General features: G+C 39.4%; 1 protein-coding gene across 7 annotated transcripts in view; it reads right to left on the reverse strand.

Moving 5' to 3' along the window:
• UMAD1 (UBAP1-MVB12-associated (UMA) domain containing 1) overlaps positions 1 to 20,766 on the reverse strand; it is a 169,292-nt gene that overhangs the window by 1,854 nt on the left and 146,672 nt on the right. The window lies entirely within an intron of this gene.

The following is a 20,766-nucleotide window of genomic DNA, read 5'->3' on the forward strand; positions in this document are numbered from 1 at the left end:
CAACACAGTCCAAAATGACCTTGCTCACTTAAGAATAATTATGGAGCAAACTGCCTAGGACAGTGGTGAGCCGCAGTTTGCCGACCACTGGCCTAGGATATTATTTCGCATTTCCTATATATGTGTCCTTGCCAGTTACTGTTTCACATGCATATGTCTTATCCCCAGTTAGATTCGAGGGTCCTTGAGGGCAACAATCTAGTTGACATGTCTTTGTATTCTCTGCCTTGCATACTTGATTATCTTATCCTAATACCTACATGAGAGTTTACTTCTAATGTGTGTCATGCTTATTGACTGATTGTCTGACTTTCATAGGAACTAACATGTTACGTAAGTTATGCAGATACAGAGAACTGGTAAACCACGCGTACAGTAGTAGTTTACCAAAAGACGTGCAGTAGGGTGTCCAAAGTGGAAACTAAGTGTCCATCGATAGTACAATGGATAAATTGAAGTATACTTACAGCAATGAGAATAAACCACCTGCCACTAAAAGTGGCTGAAACCGAAATAAAACCAGTTTAGGCAAAAATTTACTCTCCCACCACCACCTGGTCTCACACAAATAAAACCCTGGAGTCTTTACTGAGGCCCAGGAGGCCCTGGCGACCTGGCCCCCAGCGCCTCACTGCCTCCTTGCTGTTGCTCCTGAGCGCCCAGCCTGCTTCTGCCTCAGGCCTGTGCTTTCCAGTCCCGCTACCCAGGAGGTTCTGCTGCCAAATACACATTGGGCCCCTTCTCTCACCTCCTTCCAAGTATCGATCCAAATGCCACCTTCTCAACAAGGCTTTCCTGACCATCTTATTCACACTGTGTCCTGCCCCCTCCTCCCTTCCGCTCCTGCACTCCTCTCTCTCCTTATCTCTCTCCCCTGCTCTTTTACTCTACACAGCCCTTAGCACCTTGTTCTCTGTTATATACTTCATCCGCATTATAATCCTCGGGAATTTAAGGGGCTTTTGTCTCTCATGTTCCCTGCTGTATCCCAAAATGCCCAGGCCAGTGCCTGGTGCTCAGTAAGTATTTATTGGTTGGATGAAAGCAGACAAGATTTTGCCTGCATGGGGTTTACATTATGATGGTTAAAATACTGATAAATTCCTTATCTCTAAATCTAGAGAAGAATGATTTTCTGTTTATGAAATAATTTTGAAAAATTTTTATGGAAGTGTAAAGTACATACAGAAAGGGTACATTAGAAGTTTACAACACCCAGATCAAGGGACAGAAATGACATGCCCCCCCAAAAGCCCTCAGTGCTTTCTGTCACTACCCTGTCTTCTAACAGTATAGATTGGTTTACCTATTTTTATATTTAAATGAAGGTAATCCTATAGTATAAACTCTTGTTTCTGACTTTTATATAGGAGATTCATCCATGTTGTTGCATGGGATAAAAAGAAGTTATCATCACAAAGGAGATACATTCAGACTGATGACTTAAAACGATCACTTTGGTTGCCGTATTGACAGTAGGTAGTGGGGTCTGGCGGCCAGGAAGCAGCAGCTGGCTAAGAGACGACTGCAGTGTGGATTAGGGTTGTGAAAATCAAGGCGAGATGAACGTTGGATTTTGGATAGACTTCGAGGATAAGGCCAACAGGGTTTATGGGTGAAAAGGATGTGGGATATGAGAGCAGACTGGAGTCAGAGTGTTTGGCCTAAGCAGGAAGACCAAGAGTTCTGTTTTGGTCATTCCAGGTCGTACCAGACATCCAAGTGTAGCTGCTAATAGGCAGGGGGTATAATGCAAGTTGGAATGGGGGAGGGGTCGGGAAAGGTCTGGTAGAGATAGTCCTCTTGGTGCTTTTTAAAAGGGTATGGTCAGGTCCAGCCCGAATGGCTCAGTGGTTCACTCCAAGACACAAGATGGCTGCCCCCATGTGGACCCAAGATGGACACCATAAGATGGCCAGCAGGGGAGGACAGTTGTGGTCAATCAAGCCTGCAGGGGAGGGCAGTTAGGGGCAATTAGGAGCAATCAGGCTGGCAGGGGAGTGGTTAGTAGGTGATCAGGCTGGCAGTCAGAAGCAGTTAGGGGCAATCAGGCAGGCAGGCAGGCAGGCAAGCTGTTGGGAGCCAGCAGTCCTGGATTGTGAGGGATGTCGCACTGCCCGGTGGGATCCAGCCTAAATGGGCAGTCAGACATCCCTCAAGGAGTTCCAGATTGGAGAGGGTGCAGGCTGGGCTGAGGGACCCACACCTCCCGTGCATGAATTTCATGCATCGGGCCTCTAGTAATGCCTAAGCAAATAGCTGACCTGATGACCGGCCGGTAGCTATGACACGCATTGATGGGGTCAGATACTCAATGCAGTAGCAGAAACTATAGGCATGGAAACATGGAACAGACTGATGAATCTGAGGGAAGGGGGGAAGAAGAGGGCGGGAGCAGATTAACCAAAGATCTTATATGCATACTAGAGGCCTGGTGCACGAATCCATAGGGTCCCTTGGCCTGGCCTGTGGGGATCAGGTCGAAATCAGCTCTCCGACATCCCTCAAGGGGATCCCAGATTGCAAGGGCGCAGGCCAGGCTGAGGGACCCAACTGAATCCATGCACTAGGCCTCCAGAATCTAGAATAGGGGGATTGAGATGTGATTTCCTGTTCCAGTTCTCCTTGACAAAAAAGCCGTATGACCAGAGGGAGTCACTCCATCCACCTGGGCTGGGCCTCAGTCTATTCTGTAAAGTGAGTGGTGAGGGACAAAACATGTTGATGACAGCCACTGGCATATATTGAACATTTACTTTGTGTGGGGATCCATCTAGGCTGTTCAAATGTATTCACTCATTTCAGTTTTATAGCTTTTTGGGATGTGCACTATTAGTCCCATGTTAAAAACAAGAGGACACTAGGGCACAGAAAGGTCAAGGAAGTTGTTCCAGGTTACACAGTTTGTCTATGGTAAGACTGAGAATCAAACCCAGTGACCTATAATGCTCTAAACATGTTACCTGCATATCTATGTTCTGGAGAGGTCGGCCTACTGAATGAACAAAGCCGTGAGACTTTAGGGACAGCATTAGAGAATATAACCATTCTTATGTAGCATACCTTGGCATAAATGAGAAGGGGAAAAAAAGACTAATATATTTTACCTTTTGGAAGAAAGGACAGAAACTCATTAAGATGACAGATCTTAGACTGAAGGATAGAAAAGCAACTGTAATTTAATAGAGCTTTCTCCCTGGAAATGAATCTACCAGTTTTCTGGGAGGGTAACACCATGGACAGTGAAATAAAACCGTCTATGACTGGTTGTTGTTGAAACGTAGAAAAGGAAGGCATACAGGGAGACACTGTCTTATTCTTTTCTGCCTTTGTTTATGTTTGAAAACCTTCCATCAAAAAGTTTCCAAAAATTAAACTTGAACAATTCCATGGACAAAGTGCTGCCCCCGGAGCCTCCTGGAAGGGCCTGGCTCTCAGCTGTGCTGCATGCACTGCCCGGCACCCACCTCCAACAGTTGGCTGGAGTGCACTGTTACAGTCTCCACTGGAGCCTGCCTGCCCTCTTGGCAGCAGGGTGAGTGCCATGATGCAGCTGCTGCTGGCATGCTGAGAGCTGGAAAGGGAGACATTATCAGGCAAAGCAAGAGCAAGTCACAAAGAGAATGTGAGTCAACATTCAAGGACCCCACACCCACTAACCCAGATCACCAAGTCTCTAGCTTGGCAGTCAGTGGGAGCAGAGGTGGGGGCTGAGTGCTGAGACAGGGGCCTGGCTCCCCTGCAGAAAGCAGCCCTCTCTCTTAGACACAAAGTCTAACAATTTTTTTCATTTGCATAACAAAATGGGTCTTTAAAAAGAAGAATGAGTATGCTAACCACAAAAGAGCAAGAAGAAAAGAATCAATTAACCTTATGGTTAATAGCCAGATTTTTAAAAATTACTTCAAATATTATATTCAGAAAACATGTTCATTATTTTTATAAGTAATCTTGCTCACAGAAATGCTGCTATGATAACGTTCCTCAATATAATTTCCTTCATATAATCTAGCTCTAATACTTCTGTTTCAAATGAGCATTTGCCCTTAAATGGTTTAAATATGGATATACCATGTCAGAATGGCTCTTTTTTAAGGGTAAGGAGAAAATAAATTTCTTTATCAATATCATTACAACAAGCAAAATTTATAATTAGCTGTTTTCATGTCTGTATAAAAATCAAATTTTGTTCATCGGTTAACCTGCTACAAAATGGACTACCAAGTTTATCTAGTTCCTCCCATTCTGTTATCTGCATCTCAAATCATTCAAAGAGCTGTACAGACACTATTCCTCCCATGATTTTGGAGGGGCTGTATAGGGTCATGAGGTGGAGTCTGTGAAATCTTCTCTGAGCTTAGAAAAAGCACGTTCTGAGAATAAAGGGCACATAACACCATTTAGTGAAGTCACAGCCCTGGGGCAGCAGCAGGTCAGTGGCATTCCTGTGAGCCTCACTCCTGGGTGTATAAAGCGAGGAAATGCAGCTTTAAGAACAGACAACTTCCTTTTTCCTGGCACAAAAGCCCCAAGCACCCCCATGAAATCTGTGAAGGACCGCCAACTTTGCAAACCCACTAACAATTTGGAAACCTCATCTACTTGGCCATATCTGACTAACATATGAACATTTTATTAATAGGAACATCACCTATGGTTGGCATCTTTTCTAACACCCTGCTTTTCCCCCCTGCATCCCATGCCTTAGATATGTAGAGATAAAACTGTGTCCTATTAAAGCAAATTTTTGAAGCATTAAAATGTAGAAACCAGCCTTAACCAAAACCGTAAGAAAGCCTATTAAAAGAACATAGAAGCAGGTATAAAACACCCATCCACCATAGTCAATTGACATGCAAAGATGGTAGCTATACCAAGCATATTTTTAGGAGATGCTTTGTAGTAAGAAGAACTATGCCTTTAAATTCTAATGTCTATAGATAAAAGACGTGTTCCTTTGAACAGCAGCCTGAACAGGCAACACTGTCACTTTATCTCCCCAGATAACTATCCATTCTATTCTGGCTTCAACTGGTTATCTGCTTGCATTACATCAGCTTCTTATGGGGGAGGGCTGCAGTGCAAATCTGAGTCAGAAGCATCAGGGGACAAGAGGAAAAGGTGATACAAGCAATGGCACAAGTAAGGCTGTCCTCAGGCTTATTTTTCCTATGAAGCTGGTCGCTAATAAATGTCTGGCTAGCTGAGAAAAGCCAGAGGACTTACACCTACGTAAGTCCTGAGCAATCGTCTCCTTTCACTTGTGAGAAATTATGTTGCAGTGGCAGAGACTTTCTGATTTTTCTGCAAATCCTCACTACCCAGAACTGTAGTCTGTTTACATAACAAGTGCTCACCAGATAGTTATGGCAATGAACCTGTTCCCCTTGTTTCTCAAATGCTCTAGGCATCCCAGACTTGATTTTTAAATTGCGGGGTTAGGCCAAAGAAACAAAGAAAAACCCAGAACACTTTACCACTCATAGAGATAAATTAGTGGGAGAAAGCTGAATTCATGGAAAATCTACATGTCCCTATATGCTGCGCTCCAAATGCCATATATTTGATTAGCAAACTAAGGTATTTTCCGGCGCATAAGACGACTTTACCGAATATAGGCCTAAACCTATGTTTTAACTGTAAAATTGGGGGGGGAGGGGGGGGGTCGTCTTATACGCCGGAAAATAAAGGTTAGCAAGTAGAGAATTTCCTTATTCCTTTAACTTCCTGATCTGGGATATCATTTCACTTTAAATTTTGGCTCATGTGTGTGTTTTTCCAATGTTGGTTCCCTTTCCTCTTCTTTTCTCCCTCAGTATTTCCACCTCCTTGTGCTGCCTGCTTCTCTCATCTTTCTTAAAAAAAGTTCTGACTTCCTCTTTTCAGAACTCCAGCTGAATGGATGCAAGTGAAAAAGGGGAAGTAAGGGCTGGCACTTGCTTCTGTAATCTGTTCATCTTTCTTGGAAACGCGGCTTGACTGAAGCCGGAAAATCTGTACCAGCCAACTGAAGTGGGGGAGCAGTGGAAAGAGGGAAGAGAGCATTTTAGGAAAGGAACCAGCAAGAAACAGTGTTCTGTGTGGGATCCTGTTTGTGCTAGTTTTGAAAAAACAAAGGCTATTCCAGTGATTTTCTTTAAAAAAAAAAATTAATTAGTTTATAGAAGTTTATGATCCCTCCCCTTCAGCTGACCAGAAATCTCATTTTTCTAGCAGGCCTCCCCTCTTTTTCACATGTATATTTCACACCTTCTCTATCCCTACATGACCACTTCCTCCTCCCTGTCAGCAGGTGGGCTTGCCTCCTACTTGACCATCAGGAGAGGATCTCTTCAACCTGCCCCACCCAAAAAACTCATCTGTGCTTCCCTCCTCCCCTCATCTAACCCCTCACTGGTGCTTCACATCCACTCTGACCCCTCTCTTCAAGGACACGGTTGCATCGGTAGAAGGCATCTCCTAATTACTAATCTTTCATATGATCAATGCCCCAGTTACAGAAAACCCTCCATGTCTTTATCGCCACTGCCATCGCAGCCACTGCACTCCCACACCACCTCTGCTGTGCTCACACCAGGCTGAGACCACGGTGGATACCACCCTTCACTCCTCACCCGCTGCCATCTGCCTTCGTCTCTGCCCCTCTACGGACACTGCTTCTCCATCGTTACTAACAATCTTTTTTTTTTTTTTTTCCACTAAACTCAGAGGTTTTGGAGTGCTAAACTTTTATGATCTCTTTGTCCTGCTTAAAACTGGCCACTATGTTTTTATTTCTTGGATTTTGTGCCACTTCTTAGTTTGCCTCTTTCTGAGGTGATGGTATTCTCTAGTGCAGTGGTCGGCTAACTCATTAGTCAACAGAGCCAAATATCAACAGTACAATGATTAAAAAATTTGGCTCTCAAAAGAAATTTTAAAGTTAAACTTCTTCTAACGCCACTTCTTCAAAATAGACTCACCTAGGCCTTGGTATTTTGTGGAAGAGCCACACTCAAAGGGCCAAAGAGCCTCATGTGGCTCTCGAGCAGCAGTTTGCTGACCACTGCTCTAGGGCCTTGTTTCTGTTCCTTTACTCTTTAGTCTCAACATACCCATCAGGATGAGCTTATTCATACCCATGGTGCCTACAGCCCTATCGGCCTCTCCCCAAAGGTGAACGAGTATGTGGATAAATGTGTTTGTGCACGCACACCCCCCAATCTCAAACCCAGATTTCTATCTAGAACTCCTCACCCATTTATTCAACTGTTATACCTATTCTTTTTGGATATTCCATAGGAATCTTACACTCAATGTGTTCTAAACCTGGTTCTTATCTCCTTCCTAACACTACCCCCCAAATTACTGAATGGTCTTCTAATCGTTCCTGTGTTGGTGGAGGGAACCAATAAGTTGCCCAAACCTTAATTATTGTTGACGTCTCTCCCTGGCATGTCACTTCCTCCAACCAGTAAAGGACTGAGTCCTATTGATTTTTATGTTATTAATATCTCCCAAGTTTCATCTGTCCCTTTGCAGGTCCACTGTTCTTCTCCTATTTCGGGCCACTGTAGTCTCCTGCCTTGAATGTCGCATACGTTTTCTGCATATGGCCTTGCTCCCCATACACTACTCTCTCCCTCCCTGTCACTGGTGCTATCTAAAACACATGCTTTTCCTTGCTTAAAACTCCTAGATGCCTTTGGAGAAGAAACAAACTCCTTATCATAGTACAGAAGGTATGATCTAGCCTTGCTACCTCTCCAATTTCTTTTATCACCATTCCCTAAACTCTACTCCATCCACACCAAGCTGTTTGCTACTATCCAGATATGCCAGACTCACTCGATTACTTTTGCCTAAACTAGGACATCTTTCTCTCTTCTCTCTCTTCCTCTCGCCCACTTAAACTTGTGCTTTAGGATGTACATCAAGACTCTTTTAGAAAGATTTCCTGAAGTAACTCCTCAAACCTGGGCTGCCTGCCTGTCCATGTGTTCCCATAACAGCCTGTGCATAGCTCTCACCGCATGCACATGCTGGAATAGAGTTCTTTGCACCCTCCTGAAACTATGGGCAGTGCAAAGCCAAGAAAAGAGCTTTCTTCTCCATCTCCCTCCCCATCAGAGCAATGCCTGGTTCATAGCAGGTGATCAACACAGGGCTATCCAATTACTAAAATTAAATTTCTTCCTAAGCTTTATATTCGAATTTATTCAGAATAACCTAGGAGTCATTACATTGACATCTGTTTGGTTTTTTTCCTAACAAGATTCTACCAACTGTTTTCACCAACATGGTGAACTGTGGATGGTATTAAATACTAGTGTAGACAGAATAAAAACTGGTTTGAGACCCCAGCTGTGTCTATTTCCTAAAGAATGAGATGGGTTGTTCTTGACTTGCCATATGAACAACATCACAAATATGTCTCCCAAAGGAAATTTAATAGGTCCTGCTACAATGTTGATGAAACTGTTGAGGATATCCTCTAATATATACTCTAATATATACATCTATTAGAGGCCTGGTGCATGAGTTCATCCATGGCTGGGGTCCGGTCAGCCTGGCCAGGGGGAGGGGACATGGGCAGTTGGCCGGCCTGCCTGCTGGTCTAACTCCTAGTCCAGGGGACAATTTGCATATTAGTCTTTTTTTTATGTAGGATATACACTGAGTGGCCATATTATTATGCATTCAGAGATAATCATCTGGCACTCAGTGTATATTTATCAGACGTTCACCTTATATACTCCATATTCTCCTCAATCAACTGTCTTACTCTGTTCAGGCTACTAAAAAAAAATAAATAGCACAACCATAGACTGGATGTGTTATATGCAACAAAACTTCTTTTCTTAGTTCTGGAGCCTGAGAAGCTCAAGGTGTGGATGCAGCAGACGCAGTGTCTGGTGAGGGCCTGTTCCTGGTGTGTAGATGGCTCTCTTTTTGCTTTAGCATCACAGGGTAGAAGGGCCAGGGAGCTCTCTGGGGCCTTTTATAAAGACACGAATCCCATCTAGGAGGATTCCACCCTCATGACTTAATCACATCCCAAAGGCCCCCGCCTCCAAATAATCTCACATTGGGGATTAATTTCAATTTAAGAATGTGGGTGTGGGTCCTCAATCAGTCTATAACATCAGCCGGCTTGCACACTTTTCTCTCCTAGGATCCAATATTTATCCACAGCTGTGCAGTCAAGTCTGAAAGATTGCAGTGTAATCTATGTTTAGGGGCAGGAGTATGGGGAAAGGGCCAGCAGCAGGGTGGCAGGACTAGGTATGCATTGCAGGGGAAGAAAAGCTTCAGAGATGAGTGCTAAGAAGGGAGTAGGAAAGGGGATGGTTTAATTTCTGTTCAGCCCCTTGCTTACTTCTCTGGTTTCCATGGAGGGGTTTTTCTCTAAGCTTGCTAGCCTTCTAGCTCTGCCCCTTTTTCTCCCCCCAAGGAGGCAGACTGAGTTACATGGTTGGTGGATGAAAGTGTTGGGTCCCCCTTCTAAACCACCCTAGGACCCGAGACCTAGAGACAGTCTCTTTCTGCCTGGATGAGGGGAGACAAGTAAACACAGTGTGTGCTGTATTGAGGTAAACCTTCCTCACAAGTGTAGACATGGGCTAAGGAGGCTGTAGCAATCCATTTCAGCTAATAACTAACCTGCCTCTTCCAACTGGTGCTCATCAGTCAGAAAGGAGCCATTTTGGTTCTTGGTCTGCTGGCCCTTTAGTCTTATTTCTCCACTAGTGGCCTGGTGCATGGATTCATGCACATTGAAAAGAAATTAATTAGAAGATTCGTGTAGTAATTGTTACTTTCCAAAAATTACATGTCAAAATAGTATATAATTAAAACACGTGTGTGACTGGCACCAGTGAGAGCTTTATATGTATCATGCATGCACAAGTTAATGTTTATTTTTAAATATCCAGTGCATGTCATATGTACCAGCTGGTCAGTCGGTCACTTAGCCTTTTATATATATAGATTAAATAAGGCTGCAAGTGAGAAAAAGGGATGCCCTTTGTTAGGACACCAAAACCCCACCAGTTTCTAGTTCCCAAAGCAACTCATATCAAAACAGACATATTAGCCATCTATATATATATAAAAAAGCCTAAGCGACCATTGCAACCAAACACATAACCAAACAGGCTGTGTGAAGCATCCAGATTGGCAGGTGGGGCATTTGGGGGCAACCAGGCTGGTGAGGAAGGCAGAGGGGAGGCAATTGGGGTGATCAGGTCGCAGGCAGAGGCAGTTAGGGCTGATCAGGCAGGAAGGTAAGCAGCTAGGAGCCAGCAGTCCAGGATTGTGAGAGGAATGTCCAACTGCCGGTTTAGGCCCCATCCCCAGGACAGGGCCTAAACTAGCAGTCAGACATCTCCCGAGGGGTCCCGGATTGGAGAGGGTGCAGGTTGGGCTGAGGGGACCCCGCCCCCTCCCCCATGTATGAATTTCATGCACTGGATCTCTAATTCCAAAATAAAAACAAGTCATGCAGATGTTAAATGATCTGAAAATTTAAAAATATATCAAACTATTGGCTTTAAAAGCTTACATGCATATAATGCTCTATTAACTTATTGGTATGATTTCACCTATTTTGTCATCCAGTTAAGTCTGTGGGATCAGCAAAGTTCTAACCAGAATCTTGGAAAAATAACAACCAACATTTGTTTTTGAAGTAATTTCACACTTTATTTCATTTGAGCCTCACAACCCACTAAATTTGATAGGGAGGCTATTGTTTCTATTCTCATCTTCTGTGGCTCAAAGTTTAGTGACTGTGTAAGGTCACACCACTACTAATTGGCAGAGACTTGTACTCTGTGTCTCCTCAGTTATAATCCAATGCTGTCCCTCTGGTGTGCAGGCCATCATCAAGGTAAATAGTTTTAAAGCTAATGTGTTTGGTTGTTTTTTAAGGGCTTAAGTTTAACACTTGTCCATAGAGAAATTGTTATCTGGGCTGGAAGATGAAGATCCAAAAATTACAGACTGTGCTGCCACAGAAACTGAGTTTAAAGTAACAGTTCAAGTAAGCATCTCATTACTAGGTTAAATCTACAAGGCTAGATACAATATACAAAAGCTTAGAAGACAGTAGCATCTGATCACAGCCAAGGTTACACAATGGCTTAAGCTTTTATGAGTGAATTCTTCAAGCTTATGTACAACACAGTTCTGATACTAGAGTCTATTTAACTTCCCATTCATATAGCTTTATTTATTTAAAATATCTATTCAACTTATTCAGAATGCAGTGCAACAAGATCATACATTTCCCAGATAATTTCAAAAGAGAACAATGAAAAATGATCTTGCACATCTCCTCAGCATGCTGAATATTAATTTCACTCAAATATTAATTTTCATTTTGCAAAACAAAGTACATCAACTGTATACATAATTATAAAGGAAATTAAATGCTATTTTTAAAGCTGGTAAGAAAATATATACTGGTGTTTTTATATAACTGTTAAATAGATATCACTTTTATGATATTGAATGAACAATACTAAAAGTAAATAAAAAATATTAAGTGATATCTACATGCTGGGTTGGTTTTTTTTTTGGTATGTGCTTTGATAAAATGAACATTTGACAAATTCATAACTGAAATATATATTAACAAACATTTTTATATTATAAAAAACAATAATTATTTCATGTTATGGTTGTTTTAAGACAGAAAGCTGATCTGTTTTTGCTGCTCTTAATTTATACTGAGAGTTTATATTTTGTCAAAGTTTCCACCATTATTCAAAAAAACATAAATATATAATTTTTAGTATGCACTTAGAATTGTCGTGTCCACAGCCAGAAATAAAAGACCATTATCAGTAGGATCTCACATTCACCATGCATATAAATATCTTTCTAATCTGAGGAAACAAGGCCTTTCTTAAAGAATTCCTTATTTTCTTTGTAATTCGAATTTAGTGTGTGGAATAGTCCAAACACTTGGAAATACTACAGTTGGTGAATGCACAACTGTACATTTTCATATACAAATGGAAGTGAAAGGAAATGCATCATACCTAATTATAAAGGCAGGCTAATTAAATTCCACTCCGAGGGCACATGAGTAAGAGTATCACCCACACTTGCAGCACCTAACCCAGAACTCCACTAGAAAAACAGTGTTTGGAAAACTGAAGAGGTGAGCAGAAAGCTCTGTCACTTGACCTTGGCTCTCATTTGCAAAAAGGTAGTATTTCAAAATAGAAGATGGGGTTGGAAAAGTAAATACAGCTGTGTTTTCTCCGCCCAGTGAGAGTGAAGGAGCTATTCGGAATGCAGGAGGCTGAGTCCCTGGCTGCACACAGCCGTCCTAGTATTTCACTTACAACTAACTCGGAAAATGTAGCATCTTCATCATTTTTAGTGTAGAATTCAGTGGCACTGAATAGGTGTGCAGTGTTGTGTAATTACCACCACCATCTATCTCTAGAACTTTTTCATCATCCCAAACAGAAACTCTGTACCATCTGAACAACTCTCCATCTATCACACTATCAATTTGCCTGTTTTAGGTACCTCATATAAATGGAATCATAAAATGTTTGTCCTTTAGTGTCTGGCTTATTTCACTTAGCATGTTTTTAGGGATCATATATCACATATCAGAATTTCATTCCATTTTAAGGCTGAATAATATTCTATTATATGTATGATATATACTATATTTTGTTTATCCATTCATTTACTGATAGATATTTGGGTTATTTCCACCTTTGGCTATTGCAGGATAATATTCTTAAACTAGAGTAAAATGAGCTAAACGAAAAACCTGAAAATAACTCCAAAAGGACTGTTAGGGTTCAATGAATATAGGAATATAGAATATTTAAGTATATGGAAGAAAGTTAGCAATAGCCTAAAGTGAGGGAAATAAACTATGGTCATTTGAATTATAAATTAGGTATAATAAATTTGTTTATACACTTTTATTATACTCACTTTGGCTTTAAAATCATAATTAAAGTAGGCCTTGCTAACTTAATATTTTATGAATTCAAATCCAAGTATTAATGACGGAATTTCAATTCTGCTTAGAACAGTTCTATAATCTCTAAGAGCATCTACCCACTGGCACTCTGTGCTGTAATTCTTTAGTGTTCATATAAGTGTAGGAGATGTGCTTACTCAACTAAATAGAGTAAATAATGCATTACCTGCTCTTGTGCAAAGCTTACTCAACAAAATAGAGTAAATAATGCTAAGAAATTTTTAAAAATGGAAGGCCACAATCATGTCCAAAAAAGTCAGGAGGAACATTTAAAATTCACAGCTTAATAAATTTTAAAAATTTAATTTAAAAAATTGAAATGCCTCAACAGGTGATAAACTTTATGTAAGGGACTTTGGAATTTCTTTTAAAAAAAATTATATATATATCGAGAGAGAGAGAGAGGGAGGGAGGGAGAGATATGATTGAAAAAAATGCTTTTAGATCAACAATAGAAAAGTTGACTAATGTATAATCAATTTTTAAGTCATCCTTTTTCAGGAGAAAGGTAATTATCAGAATATATACTGTAGCACACCAGTTGAAAATTAATCTATAAGGCTTGCTAGAAAGAGCACCAGATCCAAATCCTAATGTCTCCTGCTTCTATCTCAACCTTGTGACCTTCAATAGTCATTTAACCTCTGTTTCATTAACTCCTCTGAAATATGAGACACTGGGCCAGATGATTCAGCTCTGAAGTGCCAGGGTTCCAAGTAGACTGAGACCCCGAATCTCCTGCATTAGTAACCATTCTTAAGGAAACAGCACCGAAACCAATATAAATGATAACTCTAAAAGAAACTATCAACTAATGGGTATAAATCTTGAGAAGAAACTTCTAAGGACAGTCCCAAGATTATGAAAAGGATTGAGGTCAATGAGGAATACCTAACTTCACACTGCTCTCGGTTATAAGAAACATGTAGACAAGTGCCAACTTTCTAACAAGTTATGGTCTAAAAATCACCATTATAATTAAGATCCCAGAATATATTTTCTCAGACCAGAATCCATAATAGAGATGAAGTCCTATACACTGAGTGGCCAGATTATTTATGATCTCTGAACACATAATAATCTGGCCACTCTGTGTGTATGTATACAATTATATATATATATTATATATATATACAATTATACAATATATATAATTGTATACACACACACATATATATACACACATATATATACAAATAAAATTGTGTATATGTATACACACACACACACACAATTTTATTAGAGACCCAGTGCATGAATTCATGAATTCCTGCATGGATGGGGTCCAGCCAGGTGAAGGGAACATGGGCGGTTGGCCGGCCTGCCTGCTGGTCAAACTCCTGGATGAGGGGACAATTTGCATAGTAGCCTTTTATTATATAGGATATATACTAAGTGGCCAGATTATTATATGTTTATTATTTATTATTCATATATAGTTGTAGGAAAATTATTTTAATTAGCGTTACAATTAGAATGATAAATTAGAATGATAAATTAGATTAAACAATTAAAATTATCTAGAATATCAGTACTTGAAAAAGCTAATTTAGTTGTAGGAGCTGAACTTGGGTAGAGAATACCAAAAATACTGCATACTTTGAAGATTGCTGGCCCAGGTCTGGCCCAGGTCTGTAGATGCTTACTAGTATTTTTATTAGAAATCTCTAGGAAATTTGGAGAGTTGTGTTTAATCACAAACAGTAAGGTGGCAAAGTGGAATTTTCCTGATCTGTTTATGTGTATGGAAGATACACTGGAGGTGGGCATGACTGGTTATCAGAGAAAGTGTGAGCATAACCCATCTCCTGATAGGTTATGGATGTGCCAGGAGGCCCCATGTAGTTCCTTTTTTGGCCCCCAGGCAACTTCGCCATGAGTCACCTGAGTTTTCATGACGGTTGTACCCCGGAACAGAAAGGCTCACAAAAGGCGGGAGGAGAAGTAGCCTCATGCAAGTCTGTAGGACCCAGCCAGCCATCTGCATGGTGGTTCTTGGTCACCTGAATGCTAGTTCTCAAAGGTCTGGTATTTCAACACAAGTTCTAGGTAGTGGATTTTCAGATCCTATTCCAGTACAAGTGTTCCTTTAGTTTTCTGGAAACAATTGCTATGGCTTCCACTGCCAAAGTGGCCTCAAAAAGAACACCTGTAACTTCTAAAAGTGTTCTTACATGTGCAGAGTCCACATTCAGAGTCCAACAGAGCTAGTTTTCCCTTGCATGCCTTTTTTTGCAAGTGAGCTGATATTAGGAATTCTCTGAAGAAACAATCATTTATGGACCACTCATGAGGGTGGAAATAAGGGTTTAGATTATGAACCCTGCTATACACTCAGTATCAGTAATAACTCTTACAATTTACTATTTCATGAACTTCATTTTGCATTGGTCTTACAGCTGTAATAGTGCACGTATTTCTACTACCACAGAGCAGTTCACATTTAATGATCACTTACTTTCCAGCCACTGTTCTAAGCTCTTTACTTATGTTATCTCATTTAAATTTTCCTTTCTGATGTAGGCACTATTTTCCTCTCCATTTAACAGATGGGAAATATTGAAACACAGGACTGTGTCTAACTCTGGAATTGAACTCTTAGTCACTATTCTGTGCTGCCTCCCAAATCCAGCACAGTCTGAGGAACTTCACTTCATACCTTTTAAATGCAATGCAATTGTTTCCAAAGTCCAAAATGTATCTTCTCCTTCAAAAAGAGTTGTAGAATACTTTCCTAATGATGTTTTCTCTCTCAAAACAAAACAAAAACATAGAGAATGTGGAAATTACCAATTTGGAGTGGGGAGAGAGTAGAAACAACAATGAGTGTTATATTGCCATTTTTATAGTCAGCTGGAAATGCTAATTCTACGTGGATCTTAGAAACCCCAAACTTACACACTATTTAAACTATTTTAATCCCTAAAAAGCACCACCGTGATCCTGAATATTTTTTAAATAACATGTTTACCTTAACCAAATATATTTTAGTTAAATTTTAGAACTTAAAGTGAGCACACACTGTCCAACATACATTTTGGACTTTGGAAACAATTGCATTGCATTTAAATTTGTTCAATGAAGGTGACTGTTTGAGACAAGCCCTCTGGGGCCAATAGTCCAGGGGCAGGACCTGCCTGGTAAGCAGTGGCGAGAAAGTACCAGGTGGCTGGGACCTGGTCTGCAATCTATTCTCAGGAAACAGAAAAGGTAGCTTTTACAGGCTCAAACACATGATCTGGGCCCATTTAATATGATTATTTTTGAACCAACTATGCTAAGAGATTATATCACAGGCAAGAAAAGCGAATGAGAACATTTCCGGGACTCAATATAGTTGCAAACTTCTGGGTGGACCCTTAAATATGAAAAAAAAAAAAAAAAAAAAAAAAGGGAAGTACATCATCACTATTTATACCCAAAGTAGCACAAATCAAAGTTGTACTTTCATGCTCACTTGTTTAAAAAAGGCCCAGGACTGTATTTTACTTCCTATTTATTTAGTTGCTTTGAACTAATAACTAAACAAAAACTGATTAAAGTGATGTAGTTAAAAAAATTTTCATAAATGCTTGAAAAGATAAAATATCAGGATCATCAACTAGGAAAAGTAAAGAAAAGAACTTAAAAATTTTGAGTACATAATCACCGAGAGGAACACAATTTTCACTTGCACAAAATTTTACCGAGTTGATGCTATTCCTTCACTTGTTTTTTACAAACCACTCTATGTAAAGTAGATGCTTTTTCATAGCATGAGGTTTATCTTGTCCCTTAGTATGGTTTCCGTAAGTTTAGGAAAAAAAATCAATTTTTGCAAACACATCAAATTAAAAGCTATCACATCAATAAAATAAAAATACAGTAGGTCCTTGGGTTACATAGGAGATCCATTCCTACAGCATGACGTAAGGCGATTTTCGCTGTAAGTCAGAACCCACCTACATAAGCACCTACGTCACTTACATGGAGCACATACACAGCAGTAATGAAGTGAAACAGTAAGAAAAATTTACAAGGTAATAATTCCTGACCTTGTGGTAAATAAATAATAAAAAACAAAGCACATATGTACATACATCAAATGACTAAACTTTTTTTTTAATAAATGAGAGATGGCGATGTAACCACGAAACAACATACATTGAGTCCAAGGAAACCTGAGTTCTATAAACCACATGATCATTTAAATAGGCTGGGGGGGGGGGGGCGGGGGGCGAGATTCAACACCCTTTCATGATAAAAATACTCAACAAATTAAGCACTGAAAATGAACTTCCTCAGCCTGGTCAGAACATCTACAGAAAACCCAAATATCATACTTAATAGTGGAAGACTAGATACCTTCTATGTAAGATTAGGAACAAGATAAGGATGCCCACTCTTTATACTTTTATTCAGGCTCTAGCCAGAGCAACTAGGATTTATTCAGGCTCTAGCCAGAGCAACTAGGCAATCAATTAGGCAATCAATCTATCAATATAAATAAAAAGATGAATAGTTTAACTTCTTCCTTTCCAATCTGGATGCTATCTCTGAATAATAGTTTAAATTCTTCCTTTCCAATCTGGATGCTATCTCTGAATAACTGACATGATTTTGTATACAGAAAATTCTAAGAAATCTACTAAAATACTAAGTTCAGCAAGGTTGCAGGATACAAGATCAATATACAAAAACCACTTGTATTTCTATACACTTGCAATAAACAATCCAAAAATGAAATAAAAAAACAATTCCATTTATAATAGCATCAAAAATAAAATATTTAGAAATAAATTTAACGCAAAAAGTATAAAACTTATGTTTTGAAAATAAAGAAAATCTAAGTAAAGAAAATTTAAGTAAATAAAAAAAATTCCAATGTTCACAAGTCAGAAGACAATAGTATTAAGATGGCAGTACTGTTATCTATAAAATCAATGCAATACATATCAAAACCCCCAACTATGTGATCTTGGAAAAGTTACCTTATGTTTCTACACCTAGGTTATAATCATCATATGCCTCAGTTTCCTCATCTGTAATATGGGAATAAGTGGACCTACTTAGAAAGATGCTGTGATGAATGAATGAGAACACTGGTCAAGCTCCTTACTATAGTTTCCGGAACGCAGTGAGTACTCAGTAACTGTTAGTCATTATTTCCTTGCTGACTATAATGAAATTTGAAAATGCCAGTTTAGTCTACCACGTTTGTATTATCCTAAATTTCTGCATGAGGTACACATTTTATTCTAAGAAATCCAAGTAATATAAAATCTAATAACTCAAATAACAGGCAGACTAACATCATCCTAAGAATTTGGCATAATGAGTTTTTCAAAGAACAAGAGAAGTTATTTTATTTCCTCAAAAATGGAAAAAAGTAGTTTAAGTAAAGCTGGCAGTAAAACATGGCAGAATTGCCAGAGTCTATATAGTTTTTAAAAAAAAACTTTCCTTCAGAAATACTGATAATAGACCTAGTAATCCTAAAAGTAGACCTGACTCTCTAATTCTTTTTCATTAAATTGGATGAATAAATAATAAAAGAGCCAGTTACAATTTTTATAATGATTTCCTGGTTCCAAACCCAAGTGGTATGGATAAAGGCAGCATTCCAGTCAGGATTCCACACATTTCTCCCTCTCCCTTCAGCATTGCTTAAAGAAATACGTTCTTCTGATCAGCACTCAGTAACAGTGAGCTTTAGTCAACATATTTTGAGACCACCAGTGTCAAATTTTATCCTATGATCCTTGGTGGAAATACTACATTTGTTACTGAGTATAATTTTAACCAAACTGTGAACATTTTAGACACCAAACCAACTATTGATGTAGGAATAGGAGACTTCCTGCAGTGAAACCATGCATATGTATAAGTTCAGCTCAATTACCAAATTTACTGGAATGCATTGAAAATTACTACAATCTCCTTTTGAGAACATTAATTGTATATAATTTTAGTAGAGGTTCAGTGCACGAAATTCGGGAGGTGTCCCTCTCACCCCCAATTGCCCTTTCTTGCAGGCCTGGTTCCTCCCAACTTCCCTCCCCTGCTGGTCATCTTATGTGTTGGAGTGATGGTTAATTTGCATATTGCCCTTTTATTAGGAGGATTTTGAGATGGAAAACTGAAACAAACATTGACCCTGAGGTGTATTTTGATACATTTAGTAACATAACTGATAGTTAAATTCAGTTAAAGTTTCAGTGGGAAAATGGCTCAGACTAGTCAAGTTGAAAGAGGCTTTAAATATTTAGTCAATGATGTTAATAAATGGAAAAATCACTCTTTAAATGATAATTTTTAACAGATACTATACCATTGGCTCAAAAAAGTTCCATTGCTATCTGAAACTTTCAAGAATTCCTTTCTTCATTTCATAACTAGTTTAAAAATTCCTCATTGGCTTGATTCATATTGGCTCAAATAAATAAAAAGATGGTTCCCAACTGAAAACATTTAAAGAATTTTGTAACTACATGTAAAGAAACCAAGTGGCTTTAAGAAATTTGGCCAAATGTATAAATAATAACCTTCATTTCTGCATCCTAATTATAAAACTGGCTAAGGAGTATAATACAAACGGAAAATGGATAATCAGAAGGTCAACTACGCCGAAACCGGTTTGGCTCAATGGATAGAGCGTCGGCTTGGGGACTGAAAGGTCCCAGGTTCGATTCCGGTCAAGGGCATGTACCTTGGTTGCGGGCATGTACCTTGGTTGCGGGCATGTCCCCAGTAGTGGGTGTGCAAGAGGCAGCTGATTTATGACTCTCTCTCATCGATGTTTCTAACTATCTCCCTTCCTCTCTGTACAAAATCAATAAAATATATTTTTTAAAAAAAAAAAAAAAAAGGTCAACTACATTCATCTATTCAAAAAGTCTTTGAGTGCCTAGAGTGTGTCTGGTATGGTGGAGAAGAAGTGGTCATTGTGCTACTTTGGTGAGGATTATGGTACAGAGGAGAGATTGGGCAAAACACAAGGAAGCCACCTGTGAGAAGTATTACAAGGAAGGAATAGCAGGCAATGAGTGAAAAAATGGGATGGGTGGCAGAGAGGCTAATAAGCAAATTGTCCCCAGCAGGCAGACTGGCCAACCACCCATGTTCCCTCCCCCTGGCCATGCTGGCCAGGCCTCTAATCTATATCTATATATCTATATACTGAGTGGCCACATTATTATGCACATAGATCATAATAATCTGGCCACCCAGTGTATATGCCTAACATGTCATTCAAATCTGCACAGCCACCCTACAGAAAAGTAGCAGTATTATCCCTAATTTATAGACAAGGAGAAACACAAAGGCATTAAGTAACTGGTCCACGGTCACAGTACAGCACAGAGCACCACTCAAGTCTTTCTAAGATGCTATAGGACTCAACACAAGTCACTTAATATCTCTGATTTCTATTTGGTTTTCTTATCTCTAAAATGAAGGGACTGGATTAGAGGATCAGTCCTGTTAAATAGAAATAAAAGAGCTACAAATGTAATTAAATTTTTTTCACTTAGAGTAGAAACCAAAAGGAAACAGCTGGAATTAATTTTAACAATATATTTTGTTTAACCCAATGTATATGAAATTTGATTTTTACAAATAATATAAATATTAATGAAACATTTAGTTCCCTATTGCATATTTTACACTTACTGCTCATTTTAACTCAGGCTACCCATATTTCAAGTGCTCAGCAGCCTGGCTACCATATGGGACCTTTAGAAGTCTATCTCCAATAATTATGTAGACTGTTTCAGTAATACTCATTGTTA

Source organism: Pipistrellus kuhlii, unplaced genomic scaffold (assembly GCF_014108245.1).
Source record: "Pipistrellus kuhlii isolate mPipKuh1 unplaced genomic scaffold, mPipKuh1.p scaffold_m20_p_10, whole genome shotgun sequence".
Taxonomy (NCBI): Eukaryota; Metazoa; Chordata; class Mammalia; order Chiroptera; family Vespertilionidae; genus Pipistrellus; species Pipistrellus kuhlii.